Raw genomic sequence first — 14,481 nt, forward strand, 5'->3', positions numbered from 1 at the left:
CATTGAAGTTGCTTTTGGCACGCCCTGGAAGAAATAATTCTGGCTTCTGCAGTGGGCGGCTGTGTTCCAAACCAAGCTGTCGGTGCCTGTCTCAGGGTCCTGTGCGTATCCTTCCAGAGAAAGCAACATGTTTTCCCTCGCATGGTGCCTCGCACTCGCTGGTAATGAAGCGTTTCAGCTTTCGCGCAGGGGACGATCGGGCTCGGCCGCACCGAGAGAGGCTGCGGTCAGCAGCATTCGGAGATCAACGCACGCCTTGCTGCTCAGGCAAGTCTCCCAGGGCCGCTGCCACGCCGGGGGACACGGCACATTGCAAACGAGCTGCGAGGTCGCTCCCAACGCAAAGAGCAGACAGGGCCTTTCTGTTGGACTCCTCAGCTCCTCCTCTGTGCTTTCGCTAGTAGCTCTCCAAGCACTTCACAAAGCAGACTGGAACCTTGTCGCTGCTTTTTTGCAGATGGGGAAACTGAGGCTGGGAGTCACATGGCCCAAGACAGCAGCTAAGTAAGGAGTAGCATCTTAGCCTCTGGAGATCCAGTCTAGTGTCTGAGCTATTAGGCCTCATTCAGAGAGCAACACAACAAGAAAGAACCAAAGTAAAGTCACCATAAGAGAGCACAGCGTGTTTCTCTTCTGGGACAGACTCTGCATTTCATCCAGAATGAGAGCCGGAAGAGATTTAAAGGAGCAGTAACTGGAATAACAGCTGTATAGCTAAATAAGCCAAGTAGCTATTGCATTCAAGGGGGTTCTTTAACAGGACATGATGGTGCCCAGCAGTAGCGGGTGTTGTGACTTTTTGGGGCTCGTCTCACTGTTTTCCAGCCAGTCATAGCCCAAGAATTGTGAGTGGAGCTGACCTTGCCAAAGAGCAGCGATAAGGCCTTTGTCATAACTTCAGCTTAACTAGCCACGCTGGGGCAAGTGGCGCCCACAGAAATGGAGATTCCACAACCTCCCGAGGCAATTTATTCCAGTGTTTCTCCACACTGACAGGAAGTTTTTCCTAATGTCCAACCTAAACCTCCCTTGCTGCAGTTTAAGCCCATTGCTTCTTGTCCTGTCCTCGGAGGCGAGGCAGAACAAGTTTTCTCCCTCTTCTTGTAATACCCTTTTAGATACTTGAAAGCTGCTGTCATGTCCCTCTCAGGGTATGTCTACACTACAGAGTTTTGTCAGGAAAACGGCCATTTTTCCGACAAAACCTGAGTAACGTCCACACTGCAATCGTGTTCTTTTGAAAGTAAATCAAAAGAACACAGGGGATTTTCCGGCATTGGTAATCTTCGTTCCACAAGGAAGAAGCCTTTTTCCGAAAGAGCTCTTTCGGAAAAAGGCATATGTGAATGGGGAAAAGGGAGTTCTTTTGGAAGAAGAGGAAAGAGGAAAAAGCACAGGTGGCCATTCCGTCCATAGCAATCACAGCTTATAGGCGAGAGAGCGTCCATTCAGTGTGGATGTAATCTGTCGAAAAAGTGGATCGCTTTTTTGATGCGCTTTCACAGTGTGGATTCTCTCTTTCAGAAGAAGTTTTTTCAGAAGATCTAGTTTTTCAGAAGATCTCTAGTTTGTCAGGGGCCATGAGACTGCAGACTTCGCAAAGCCGTATCTGGCTTAAACTTCTTGCTGAACTAGCGGCTATTGGTGACTGACAAGTTAGGTAATATGTCTCACCATGAAAAGGTCTGCGTTGAGTGAACTCCTCTGTGGATTCATCTTAAGAGCCCACGGGACAGCTAGCCACCAGAAACCTGTCATTGACCACTCAAACACCACTCCAGACTTTGGGTAACTCTAGATTTGGGGTGTACACGTGTCTTCTTGTGACTAAAATAAAAACATTAAGCGAAAGCTCACTTGTTTGTGCCAATCACGTATCAGACAGAGGAGCTGTGTCCCCTATTGATTAATTTCCTGACACCGCCTCGCAAGGAGTAAAGTTACCAAGAATTTTAGGTTCAGAAAAAAACCCAGGTAACAGGACGGATGCACCGTCTGGGGGAGCTGGGCCCAGGAAGAGTGGGTAGAGCTACACACTCCAGATAACCATGCAGCCCTGGTAACACAAGCTGAGCTCCCCCTGAGCAAAACGGCCTCCGTGAGGTTAGAGCAGACTCTGTCCTGCCTGCTGTGGGTGTCATATGCTGCTGTCACCAAGCACAGTTAATTAACTGCTCCATCCCCAGTGGAGCAAGAGATGGGAGCCTGGATTAATTGAGGTCGGGTACCATATGCAAACCTGAATGAACATCTGATTTCCTCTAACATGGCATCCTTCTCACAATGAGACCTCAAGCCCTTTCTCCACTGGATGCCAGGGGGAGTTGCTACTATTTCCAGGGAATGTTTAGGGGATCGCGAGGGGCGGGAACATATGAAAAACCAGTTGAGGCTTGGCCTTCTATACAATGCCGGCCATCAGCTTCCTGAGCTTACGGCTCCAGCAACGGTGCCCAGAAAGCACCAGCGCAGCCTAGAGACGGTTGTATTTTACTGATGGCCCCGCACACCCGCACTTCGGCGCGTTCCCCTAAGTTCTGCTGGTTTTACGAGACACACGACTACCTGCTGGGACAGAAGATGCACCGACAAGGCACTTTCAATTAGAAATCAAACTATCGCTTGCTCAGGTGAAAAGGTCAGAGCTATATTTAGCCATGCAGCTGGATGTTAGCTTTGCATTCGGCTCCAAAAACTCAGGGAAATCCCAGTGAAGGCCAAAACCCCCTGCCTGCACTCACGACTCGCTGCCAAACACTGAGTCTAGAGCAAGTTCTGAAGAGGATTTCTGCCTGGCTTTCCTGCTTTACACACTGCCTGGCTGTAGCAGGCTGAGTGTGCAACTTAAACAAACACGTTCTATACAGAATGTGTTTCGCTCCAAACTTGGATTTTTTTTAAAAAAAAAACACAATTAAAATAAACAGATTAGCGTGGGTGGCGGGTTCCCACCTATCAAGTTTCAGAAGCGAGCTGGAGCAAATATGACAAAGAACATTCAGTGTGTCCACTCTTTAAATGACAGTGTAAGAAGCCAAACAGGAAACGAAAGAGAAGTCAGTTTACTGTCAATGGTGAGACGTTATCTAAGAGCGCCTCCTAGAGGACACAGGGTGAGAGAACACCCGAGAGGGAATTGGATGAAGAGTTAACCAGGATTTTGGAAGGGTTGGGCCTACTGGGGCACTTTGAACACTTCCAAATGAAGACACGCCAGTGACATGCTCAGCTGACTCGATATCCTCCAAGTATGACAGTTGTTCCACATCGGGAATCAATAGCCAGGCTGCCGTGTCAGAAAATGGGAGGCAAAGCCCGAGGCTGGGTAGGGGAAGCAAAGGGGAGATGAGGTGGGAACATTTCAGGTCACAATGTAGCTGTCAGTGGGTGAGGACAGCACTCACCGGCTCAGAGCAGGGGCACGGCCTGGGGTGGAGGGTGAGTGTGGGAGGGGACAGGCCGGCTTTAGGCCGATTTGCCCGATTTCCCCGAATCAGACTCCGCGCCTAAAAGGGCCCCATGCCCTAAAGCCAGAGTCCCACGCCCTAAACCCGGAAGTGTGCTGGCGTGCCGGGCGCGCTGCGGGAGGGGGCGTCGGAGCAACGTGGCTGCGAGCCGGGAGTGTGGAGTGATCTGGGCCAGGTCTCGTCCACCTCCTGCCACCAGTGAGTGTGGGGGGCCGGCCTGACTCCTGTTGCTGGCCCCAGGTCCCCGCTAGTCCCTCATCCCCTCCGGGCAGTTCCCCCAAACCGTCCTGTGGACGGGACAGCTGGTGGGGGGAGCGTAACGCTCCATGGAAAACACCCCCCCAGCCCAGAGGAGGCAGAGCAGCCTCCATGGCGTGGCCTGCACTCCTGGGCCCCCCCGCCAGCAGGCGGAAGCAGAAGGCACCCACATGGCGGGTGGAGACTTTCTTGCGAGACCATCCCTCCACGCCGGAGGGAGGCACGGGATGCTCAGTGGAAAACGTGCAATCTGCCCCCCACGCAGACTGATATCTGAACCCCCCTCGCTCTGTCCCGGGGCTCGGGGGCTCGGTAATGATTCCCACCTGCGGGCGGAAGAAAGCGACAAACGCCTGCTCTGCCCTTGGCTAGTGAGGGTCAGGGTCTCTCTCGGGGCTCAGTTCATCCTGCCGTTGTCACGGTAACCTCCAGTCCGGCTCCCCACGCAGACTCCAGCCAGCTCCCGCCCCGGGTTTTCCCGCTTTCCCCGTCCTCTCGGGGGCCCTGGCTGTGACACTGAATCCCAGACTGCCGCCTGCCCACCCCGCGGGCCGGATGGGGAGCCTCCAGCCTTTTTGCTTTGGATTCCACTCCGGTGAAAAGGCTGCACCTGGGACGGGAAGCTGGGCCAAGGGCCGTTGGAACGGCTCGACGTGGACAGTGCACGACCAGCCAAGGAGCAGCTACAGCTGCCGGAAACACCCGGCGGTAGCAATTAAGACTTGGTCCTTCTCCCACTGAATCCACAGCAGAACTCCCGTTGACTTCCTTGGGAGCGGGATGTGTCCCTCGTTCGGCGCATGTGGCCCATGCCTGTATCCCGCAGGGCTGACAGCCGTGTGGCCCCCGGGACATGGCGTGGGGGCGACTCCACTCCCCCTGGAAGGGGCGGAGCCTCAGGCAAAAGGGGCAGGGTGGGGCCACCCTTAGAGCCGCGTGGACCTGGTTTTTCTAGCCGAAATTCAACGTTTGCTCCGGAGAACGGGAAAGAGGGAAGACGATAGGCGGCCACTGTGTAGTCCAGCCTCATCTTCTCGCCCTCTGACAGAAGAGTCCTCCCCGAAGGCCATGAGCCAGGCCATGAGTCCAGGTTCCCATGAAAGGTTCATCGTGTCTGAGAAAACCTATCCCTGTGCACGAGGAAAAATCTGAGGCCGGGGTGGATCAAACCATTCGGATGGGACGGGGGGCATACTCCGCAAGGGGGAAAAGAAAGATTAGTGGAAAATCTGAGAGGACACTTTGCTGAATCTGTGACAGCCAGTAACTAGACACAACTGTGGCTGAATAACTCTCAGCTTTCGAGGGAGCATTTGGAAGCACTGAACGAGGAGGGGAGGCTATATTAAAATTCCAGACCACCCATTGGGACCCCCGAGAGAAGCCGTCTCAGTGTCCGGCATGGATGGAACAATTTCTGCGTTACAAGAAGGGCATTGTGGGGCGTGATTTGGGTCTCCCCAGACCGAGCAGGGGAGCTACACGGGCTGGATTGATGCTCCAGTTGCGAGGAGAGGACAGAAATGAGCATCCCTCATCTTTCGCTACGCTGATGCAACGGCCAGGCAGCGGGAACCGCTGGCCTCGGAAGATAACTTCTCCGGAGGGACTGAAGAGAGGGTGTGTACTTTGGAAGCCGGTCAGTGTAAACACCCCTGCCGAAAGTGATCATGGAATGAAGCAGGCCCGTGAGGAGCAAGAGAAAGTAGCTGACCTGGTAGTAAAACAGCACTCAGGGTGGCTCCCTTACCGATGACAAACACCTGGGTCCTTTGACTCCCAGAGTCAACGTGAGCTAGACAGCTGTGCCAGAGAGTCAGGCAATAAGAACGGAACCAGGCCTTGGCATGAGAACGCCAGTAGCACTGTCCAGCCTGCAAGTCACACAACCCTCAGAGCCGATGTCCCTGGATCCACAAGGCTCTCAGTCACATGGTGTGAAACCTCAGAAGGAGCAGCCAGGATCCCATAACCACCTGCGCTCCCCCCAACTCAAAGAGGGGAAGGCTCAGTTTTTGCCTCCAGCTACGCCTGGCTTGCCCGCAGGACCGTGTGGACCAAAGTCTGAGGCCGGAGTGACTATTAAGAGAACGGACCGTCCAGCTGTTCTAGACAGTAGCTCTCATGTCACTAAAAGCATCCTACTCTTTTGCCAGCAAGATCTATGCCCCCCTCTCCACTCCTAGGCAGATTGACCATGTTGGCCAAAGCCTACATGTGGGATATGTGCTAGTGAAATTAAAATTCCCCAGGGATGTGGCTGGAATTGAGAAAGAGAGAGACACTCTTGAACTATGGGGCAAAACTCACGTATTGAAGGAAGCAACCAACAAAGCTGGGAAGGAAGCAAACTTAACCATCTTCGCATGGATTCAAACTTGGGACCTCAGTGTAGGAGCCTCTACAGCTTGAACTATAAAGCCAGCTGGCTCGCAACTTAGGCTGTAGAACTCACTCATTCTTAGCTCTCTGCTGTAAGTGGTCTAAGTGCCACTACAGAGAACCACACCCACCAGGTGTGTAGGTTACACAACCAGTCGTGGGCACTGTAGTGTCTTGGCATTCTCCCCCAATCTCTGAATGCTCAGGGGATTGATGGATGGATTTAGACAGAAGAGAAAAGCCCTCGATCCTTCCCCGGATGAAGAGACAATCCAAAAAAACACAGCATTTGATTTACACCCTAGTAAATCTTCCCCAGATGAATCCACCCCGCTCTGTGAGAACATGTGGATGGGTTTTACGAGGCCTTATATAAACACATCTTTCATGCAAAGTGAATTCACCAAAGGACAGGGAAGAGAAAAGCAATTTGGAAACATGTTCTTTACGGGGAATGGAAAAACACTTTGTCTCCGGCGCTGGGAAAGGCTTTCAGAAGTGCCGCCGGGATGTTCGCGGAACATTTGATACAATCAGTCTGCTACCAGGAGATCTGTTACACCTGGAGAGCTGCTCCAAGGCCACTGGGTGACCCCAGGAACAATCGCAGGCCTGGCTAATGTCACCACACCCGGAGCTGCTCTCGTGATTGACTTATGGTGGCAGGCGGATTTAGTTGGCTGCTCCTACTTGAAGATAAGACGGACTTTTGCAGTGGGGTGAGGCAGAGTGATCAGCCCCTGTAGAAAATTAGGCTTTGAAGATGGTTCGATCGTGATTTTATTTCTGAGACTTTCCTACAATGGACAAAATCAGTCCAACGATTCAGCGTCGTCTCCAATCTTTCTGCAGCGTCAGCACACCCAGCTGCATGTCTGTTTGTGATGGTCCATCGAGGGTATTTTATCCCCAAGATGGCACACGAGATTGCAAGAAAATTCTTCAATGCGTGGGGGGAGAACACAATTGCAGAATCTTCGTGGCCCTGCACCTCGGCTCAGTATATCCGGGAAAATGCTGCTATTCCACTCTGGCAATGATCCGTCCTCACCCGGCCACGGTGTAAATGACAGACAAGGGGCAGGGCGACAGATGGTTCTGCTTTGGAAATTGAGGCCAGGGTCTGATGCTTTCCATAGAGCAATGCCAGATGGGAGATGCACCGTACAGCCGGCTGTGGTGCACAGAAACCTGTTCTAAAGTCTGATTGTTACAACTCCCCATCCAGGCTACCTAAGAAGGAGTGCTGCAGAAAAGGATCTAGGGGTCAGAGTGGACCACAAGCTAAATATGAGTCAACTGTGTGACACTGTTGCAAAAAAAGCAAACATCACTCTGGGCTGCATTAACAGGAGTGTTGTGAGCAAGGCACGAGAAGTCATTCTTCCGCTCTACTCAGCGCTGGTTAGGCCTCAGGTGGAGAGCTGTGTCCAGTTCTGGGCACCATGTTTCAAGAAAGATGTGGAGGAGGTCCAGAGAAGAGCAGCCAAAATGATTTCAGGTCTAGAAAACAGGAGCTATGAGGGAAGAATGAGAGAACTGGGTTTGTTTAGTTTAGAAAAGAGAAGACTGAGAGGGGACATGATAGCTACATTGCTCTGCTCCCCCACTGCTGCTGCAGAGGGGCAACCCCCCATTGCCAACACCAGTCCTCTCACCCTGCTAATGAGAGCAGCAGAAGAGAAAAAGATGAATCAACTTGTGGAACTCCTTGCCAGAGGAGGTCGTGAAGGCCAAGACTTCACCAGGGTTTGGAAAAAGAAACCTAGACACAGGCAGTCCCCGGGTTACGTACAAGATAGGGACTGTAGGTTTGTTCTTAAGTCGAATCTGTATGTAAGTCGGAACTGGCGTCCAGATTCAGCCGCTGCTGAAACTGATCAGTTTCAACAGCGGCTGAATCTGGACGCCAGTTCTGACTTACATACAGATTCAACTTAAGAACCCCATGCGTCCCCAAGTCAGCTGCTGCTGAAACTGATCAGCGGCTGATTCCAGGAAGCCCGGGGCAGGTCTGCTGGAGACCAGGGAGAGGGAGGGCCCCGTTCGTATCTGCGGATCCGACATAAGTTGGATCTGCATAACTCGGGGACTGCCTGTACATTCACGGAGGTTAGGTCCATCAAGGGCTATTAGCCAGGATGGGCAGGCATGGTGTCCCTGGCCTCTGTTTGCCAGAAGCAGGGAATGGGTGACAGGGGACGGATCACTTGATGGTTCCCTGTTCTGTTCACTCCCCATAGGACACCTGGCACTGGCCATCCTGTCCTGGGCTCGATGGGCCTTTGGTCTGACCCAGTCTGGCCATTCCTATGATCTTACTACTCTCACTTTTGGAGAATGGAAATCCTGAACTGCTGCAGGTCCCTGTGTAATTCTAGAGCTCCACCGGGAAACGCCATGGGGCCTGATCCTGGCCTCCTAACAGCTTTCCACTCAGGTCGGAGAGTGGCTTGAGGGGCACTCACTCCAATCTGCATGGGAGCCAGTAAGAGCAGAACCAGCAGTCGGGAGTTCAAAGGTCAGCAGGTCCCTGGCATAGCCAAAGCACGGGCTATGCTGTGAGTGACGCGTCTCTGCCACTGGGGAAGGGACGGGAGCGGGAGAGGAAGGGCTTGAAAAGCCCTAGACTGAGAGAGTGGCTGTAACGCGACAGGAGGGCTCATTAAAACAACCCGGCTGAATGCTGAACAGGGTGACCCTGGATTTGGGGAGGTCTCAGATCAGTGAGGTTTTAAGTTAACATGCAGAGATTTCCCTCCGTCCCAGAGGGCTGCGTTTCCTGGACTGCTCGCCCTACCACAGGGGGAAATTAGTTTTCTCCTTCATCAATGTCTGGCTCGTTCCCACAGGCTTTGGCGTTCGGTCTACGCAGGAGTTTTGCGGTGGGAACTGCCTTCGGGATGTTTGTGTTCTCTTTGCCCCCAGCCCTGAGCTTAGCAGGGCACCAGGGGCTGCCCTCCACGTGTTCTCCGAGTCCGCTTGGTGTGATTTAGCTAACGAGGCCCATGTCAAAGAACAGAAGAGTTGTACTCTCTCCGGAGCTGAAAGCTAGCTAAGAGGCGGTGGAAGGTGGCACGGTCTGTGTGCTACGGAGGGTCCAGCTTTGGTTCCAGAGATAAAGTTGAGTTGAGCATTGTACTTAAAGTAGGGATGCAGCTACTATATTGCATACTGGCATTTTTAACTGGCATTGCTCAGGTCCTTAATTCAATTAAGGGTGTTTTTTTAATAAAATAAAAGGAAAAGGCACACGGTTAATTTAAATGACTGTATTTTCCAAAAAATTAGCATTATTTTGATTAACTTAATTTTTATTTCTGATTTCTTAAATTGTTAAAATTTTGCTGTTTAATTTTTTTAGTATTTTTTTTTAAATGGGAATTCCATCAAGTGTAGTTTTTTTTCTTCGTCCCTAATAACTCTTATTATTCACCATGTTTTAACAAAACAATCAATTTGGTTTCCAATAACATTTTAGTCCAGTTTTCAAACACTAAGCATTGACTTAGCTGTGCCGAAACAGAACACTGCTCCAAATGTCTCCATTGTATCTCTTTTCCTTGAGGTTTATTGAAGCAATCCTCTTCTGGGCTCATCTTGGTTCAGTCTCTTGCAACATTCGCCCAGTTGCGTCAATTTTGAGGACTGCACTTGATTGCGTGATTCTTTTCCTGTATGCTTCTCATAGAACCAGTCTCATTCCGGGCACATCCTATTGTCCTGGCACAACCAAACCCTCACTTTGCTTTACGTTCTGATAAGAGAAAGCTGTCAAGCAAGTTTGGTGATCCTAGCTCTTACGGTTTAGGAGGAGTTCTTGATCAAACTTTCTAAAATAATCAGTAAATGAAGCGCACAGCTTATCCACCCCAAACTTCCCATCCTCACACCATGCTGCCAGCCTCATGTGAACAGCAGACAGGAGTCCGTCAAATCCCAACAATGGCCCCAAAATCTTGAGTTTTGTTTTTAAATACTTCAAATCATGTTTTTAAGCCAGTCTTTTGACTTTTTAACTCTCCTCCACTCCTCTGCCACAGTGTGGGTGATGATTTCAGGTGGACAAGACAAACTTCATCGCAGCCAGAGATCAGCAGGGATCTCAGTGAGATCACTCGGGCCATCTATTGATGAACCGGGAGGAAAAGCCTTCAGGAGGAGACCACATTTGCATAGACACACCCACTTTGCCTAAGTGATCAGCTGACCAGCCTGAGCTTCCCAAAGGCTCAGTGTCCCTTGTGGTGAGTTAAAATTCACTGTAATCTTGGGTGCAGGGTAGTGCAATGCTGGTATCCTGTTGTATGAGGAAAGGGCAGCAGAACTATTGCTAATATGTCCTAATTGCCGGCCCCCCCCTAATTTAACCTCCCTGGCTAAGCAAGAGTAAGGATGCAAAATCCAAGCAAATGGGTGTAGGTTCTGGTTAAGGAGTTTCAACAGCTGTTTGATCATCTACCTCCAGCTGAAATCACCCAGGCTATGTCTACACTCGCGGCTCCTTGTGCAAGTACGGCCGTTCTCATGCAAGAATCCGCCGAGCGTCCCCAAAAGGGACAGCCAGAGGGCGGCTGCTCAGCATTTCTGCACCCTCGAGTCCCTTTCCGGAGTCACCGTGTGGGCAGGCACCCCAAACTCCTGGCCGCTTGGACCCTCTCGCCTGGGACGCCCTGGCCGTGTTTGCTGCGGACTCCTCCTGGTTCTGCCCTTCTCCCAGTGGGAGCTATGGTGGCTACCCCCAGCGGGTGCTACGTGGACTTATCTTTCTCTCGGGGGGCTCTGCTGGCGAGAGATGCATGGAACCGCCCTGTTAATGGGTGGGCTGCAGACCCGGGCTGTTTCCACCACGCACGGCTCCTCCGCCTCATTGACCATCGTGGCGTGCAAGAGACTGATGAGGCCTGCACAGCCACGAGCTGTGTACGCTGGACGGGGCATCTCTAGGGCGGAAGGGGACCGTCGCTCAGCCTCCAAGCTCATTAAATTTCCATGTCTCTGCTCGGACGGCTCATCAGAGACAAATTGTTCCAGCGGAGTCGTTTCTGCACAGCCTGATTTTGCTGGGAAAAGCCATTTGCTGAAACTGAAACCTCCGGAGGAGCTGTATCAATTTTCAGGCCCTTTTGGGAGGGATACTTCCTGAGATGCCAGCTGGACTCGCTGGGCCCGGCGAGACAGCGAGGGGCAGACAATCCAGATCCCAAAGCTGACCCTTTCTTTCGAGAAATGGCCATTTCCACCACGTTCGGCCTGGCCAGCGCTCAGGAACGGTGTCGTTTGCAATCCACGCCGAACCCGCCCAACGTCCCGGCCTAGAAAGTCTTTGCTAAGTGGAAATGTCAGTCTCCACCCAGCGAGGACCAGCTCAAGGAATGGCACCCCAGCTTATATCCCAGCAGCTACCTCACCAGGGACAGCAGGTAGCAACTTTCACTCCCGCCAAGCTGGGCTGGCTAGAAGGTCCTGATGCTTAAAGTCCCCCGCCCAACGGACTCCTTCCTGTGCAGAGGGGTGGCATGATGGGGTGACCAGGGATCTGAGCCCTGGGTGCTGACAGTGGCGATACAAACCCACGTTCAGCCGCACAACAAACCAAGCCTGTCAGCTGAATGGCGTTTGCGGGGGCAGCTGTTGTGGATGATGGGTTGTTGCAGGTGTGTACTGGGAGAGCTCAAAACTCTGGGGTTATGTCTACACTGCAAGAGTTCTTGCGTTAAAGTAGTTGCACAAGAGAGCATCTACACTGGCATGTACTTTTGCGCAAGAGCATCCATGCCAGTGTAAACGCTCTCTTGCACAAGAAAGCTCTGATGGCCATTTTAACCATCGGGCTTTCTTGCGCAAGATATTAATGTTTCCTGTCTACACTGGCCTCTTGCGCAAGAACAGTTGCACAAAAGGGCTTATTCCTGAGCGGGAGCGTCATAGTTCTGGCGCAAGGACCCGTGATTTCATACATTAGAACATCAGTTTACTTGCGCAAGAACTCACGGCCAATGTAGACAGGCAGCAAGTTTTTGTGCAAGAGCGGCTGCTTTGGAGCAAGATCGCATCAGTGTAGACACAGCCTGGAAGCGCAATGAGAGTCGCCTTCTCTCTCCCCCCAACCCCCAGCACAGGTGTGAACCAGGAGTAACTCAACCCATGGCCGCAGGCCTGATCCCGCTCTGCCTTGCCGCTTGTACTGTCGAACTCACACCTGCACAAAGCCCGGGGCTGGCTTCACGGCCCGGCTCTGCCTCCGCTTCGCCCGGAAGCCGCGTGCTAGCACGGGAGGAATGGAAAGCGATTCGATCCGGGATTGAAGGCAAGGTGAGCTTGTGGCGGTTTGCAAGGCCACATTAATCATTATTTACTAACACCGGAGGGGGGGACTTTTTCGGGTTGGCTGACTTGCTGACAAATCAGCCGGGGGCCGCACAAAAGTGAGAAGCAAAAAACAAAACAAAACAAAATGTCATTGACGTGGCCCCCAAATGAGGAGAAGAAAGCCCCTCCCCACATTCCCCTCCCACTCCAGAGCCTAGAGGGGCCCCGGCTAGTACATTGTGTGGGACCCTCTAGACTCTGGGGTGGGGCCAAAAATAAGGGGTTCAGTGTGTGGGAAGGGGCTGCCAGGAAGTGGGCTTGGGGTGTGAAGGGTGCAGGAGCAGGCTAGGGAGGGGGGTGTGGATCTGATTGCGGGGGAGGGTGCAGGAGCATAGTTGAGGTGCAGGGTCTGGGCAATAGGAAGCACTTACCTGGTGCAGCTCTCCAGGGATACACATGACTCCATATTCCCTGCCACTCTGGGGCACCACCCCATGCTGCTCCCATTGGCCACGATTACAGCCAATCAGAGAGCAGGGGAGGGAGAGCAACAGCATATGAGTTGCTTCCTCCCCCTACCTGGCGCAGCCCATGGGTCGGATGCTGTCCTGGCTTGCCTGAATCCAGCCCACGAGGCTTGGGGCTTTCTCCCTCGAGTGGGGAGCTGGTGCTGCAACCCTGTGGAGGGGGGAGCCCTAAGCCTCAGGGGACAGATCCAGGCAAGCCGCGGGCCGGATTCAGCCCCAAGACTGTAGGTTCCTCGCCCCGTATTAGAGGGTCTCTGACGTCAGTGTCCTTGTAGCCGGGGCTCACTGCACTCACCAGGGCTAGCGTGGAGGGAGCCACAGGGCTGCACCAACCCCCAGCATCCCCGTCCTGAACCCCCCAACCTGGATCAACACACCTTAGACGTGACCTGCGGTTTCATTGGCTGGCTTATTCCAACCAATGGGATTGAAGTATGCAAATAAACGGGAGGGAGGCAATGGTGACTGGCTGCGTTCTCTCCGATGTCACAATGTTCCTCCCCCTGCCGTGCCAGAGGGGCGCAGTGTTGCCCTGGGGATTTCCCAGGGTGCCAGTTTTCCGACAGTCCCCAGAATCAATGTTCCCTGAAACTGTGGAACTACCCGGCCCGGGTCAGCACGAGTGATGAGTTACAGGCAGACGAGCAGAGACAGGCTGCTGGGGCCCAGGGGTTTCCAAGCCGGCTGCCTGTACACCGAGGCTAGTCACTGTTTCTAGCTCTGGGTCTGCAGGCTTCTTACCTGAGACCCTTCCTGGACTTGCTCCCCCAGCCACCTTCCACCCGGCTCCCCGCTAGGCCCCAGGACCAGCCACAGTGGCACCCTATTGATAGGAGCCTAGCGCCTCCTGCTGGACCCCGAGCAGCCTTGCGAGGATGCCCCCAGCCACTCCTGGCCTTGCTGGGTCAGAGCCAGGGCACTGGACAGCAAGGCTGGCAGAGCTACATCCCGCTGCTGCTGCCAGGCATCGCTGTCACTGGGGAGTGGGTAGCTTCAGGCTGGATGGTTGAAACAACCCAGCCTCTGGCTGGCTGGTGGGTGTGGCAGGTGCTCCATTCACTGAGGACAGGAGTCTGTGACTGGGCCCGGTAGGATATCTGTCTCTAGCTGATGCCACTTGGAAGTCCTGCTTTCATCTGGGGCCTTACTCAGTCCTTGGGGTGTCAGCCAATGCTCTCTCTAATCTCTTCCATCCATGTGCAGATTGGTCCCCATTCATGTGCGGAATAAATTTACGATGTGCACTGAGGCATGTGCAAATGCGCACCACCAGGAGAAACAAAACCTTGCTAATCAGCCAGGCAGCATTGGAGTCTCTCCTGAGCGGCCGCACAAGCGCACAGCCAACAGGGAGCCCTGCTGGTAAGTGGCTATTGAAAGGTTTTCCGGGGCGTGTCAGTTTGGACACGTTTTGCCACAGCAAGTTTTGAACCGATCGGAAGGTGACGGGGCGCGTTTCGTTGCGACTTTCGTTCCGTGTCATTGCAGCTCTCTTTTCAGCGGGTCGAATCTGTTCCTTGACCGTATTTCACTAG

This window comes from Pelodiscus sinensis, chromosome 8, assembly GCF_049634645.1.
Source record: "Pelodiscus sinensis isolate JC-2024 chromosome 8, ASM4963464v1, whole genome shotgun sequence".
NCBI lineage: Eukaryota > Metazoa > Chordata > Testudines > Trionychidae > Pelodiscus > Pelodiscus sinensis.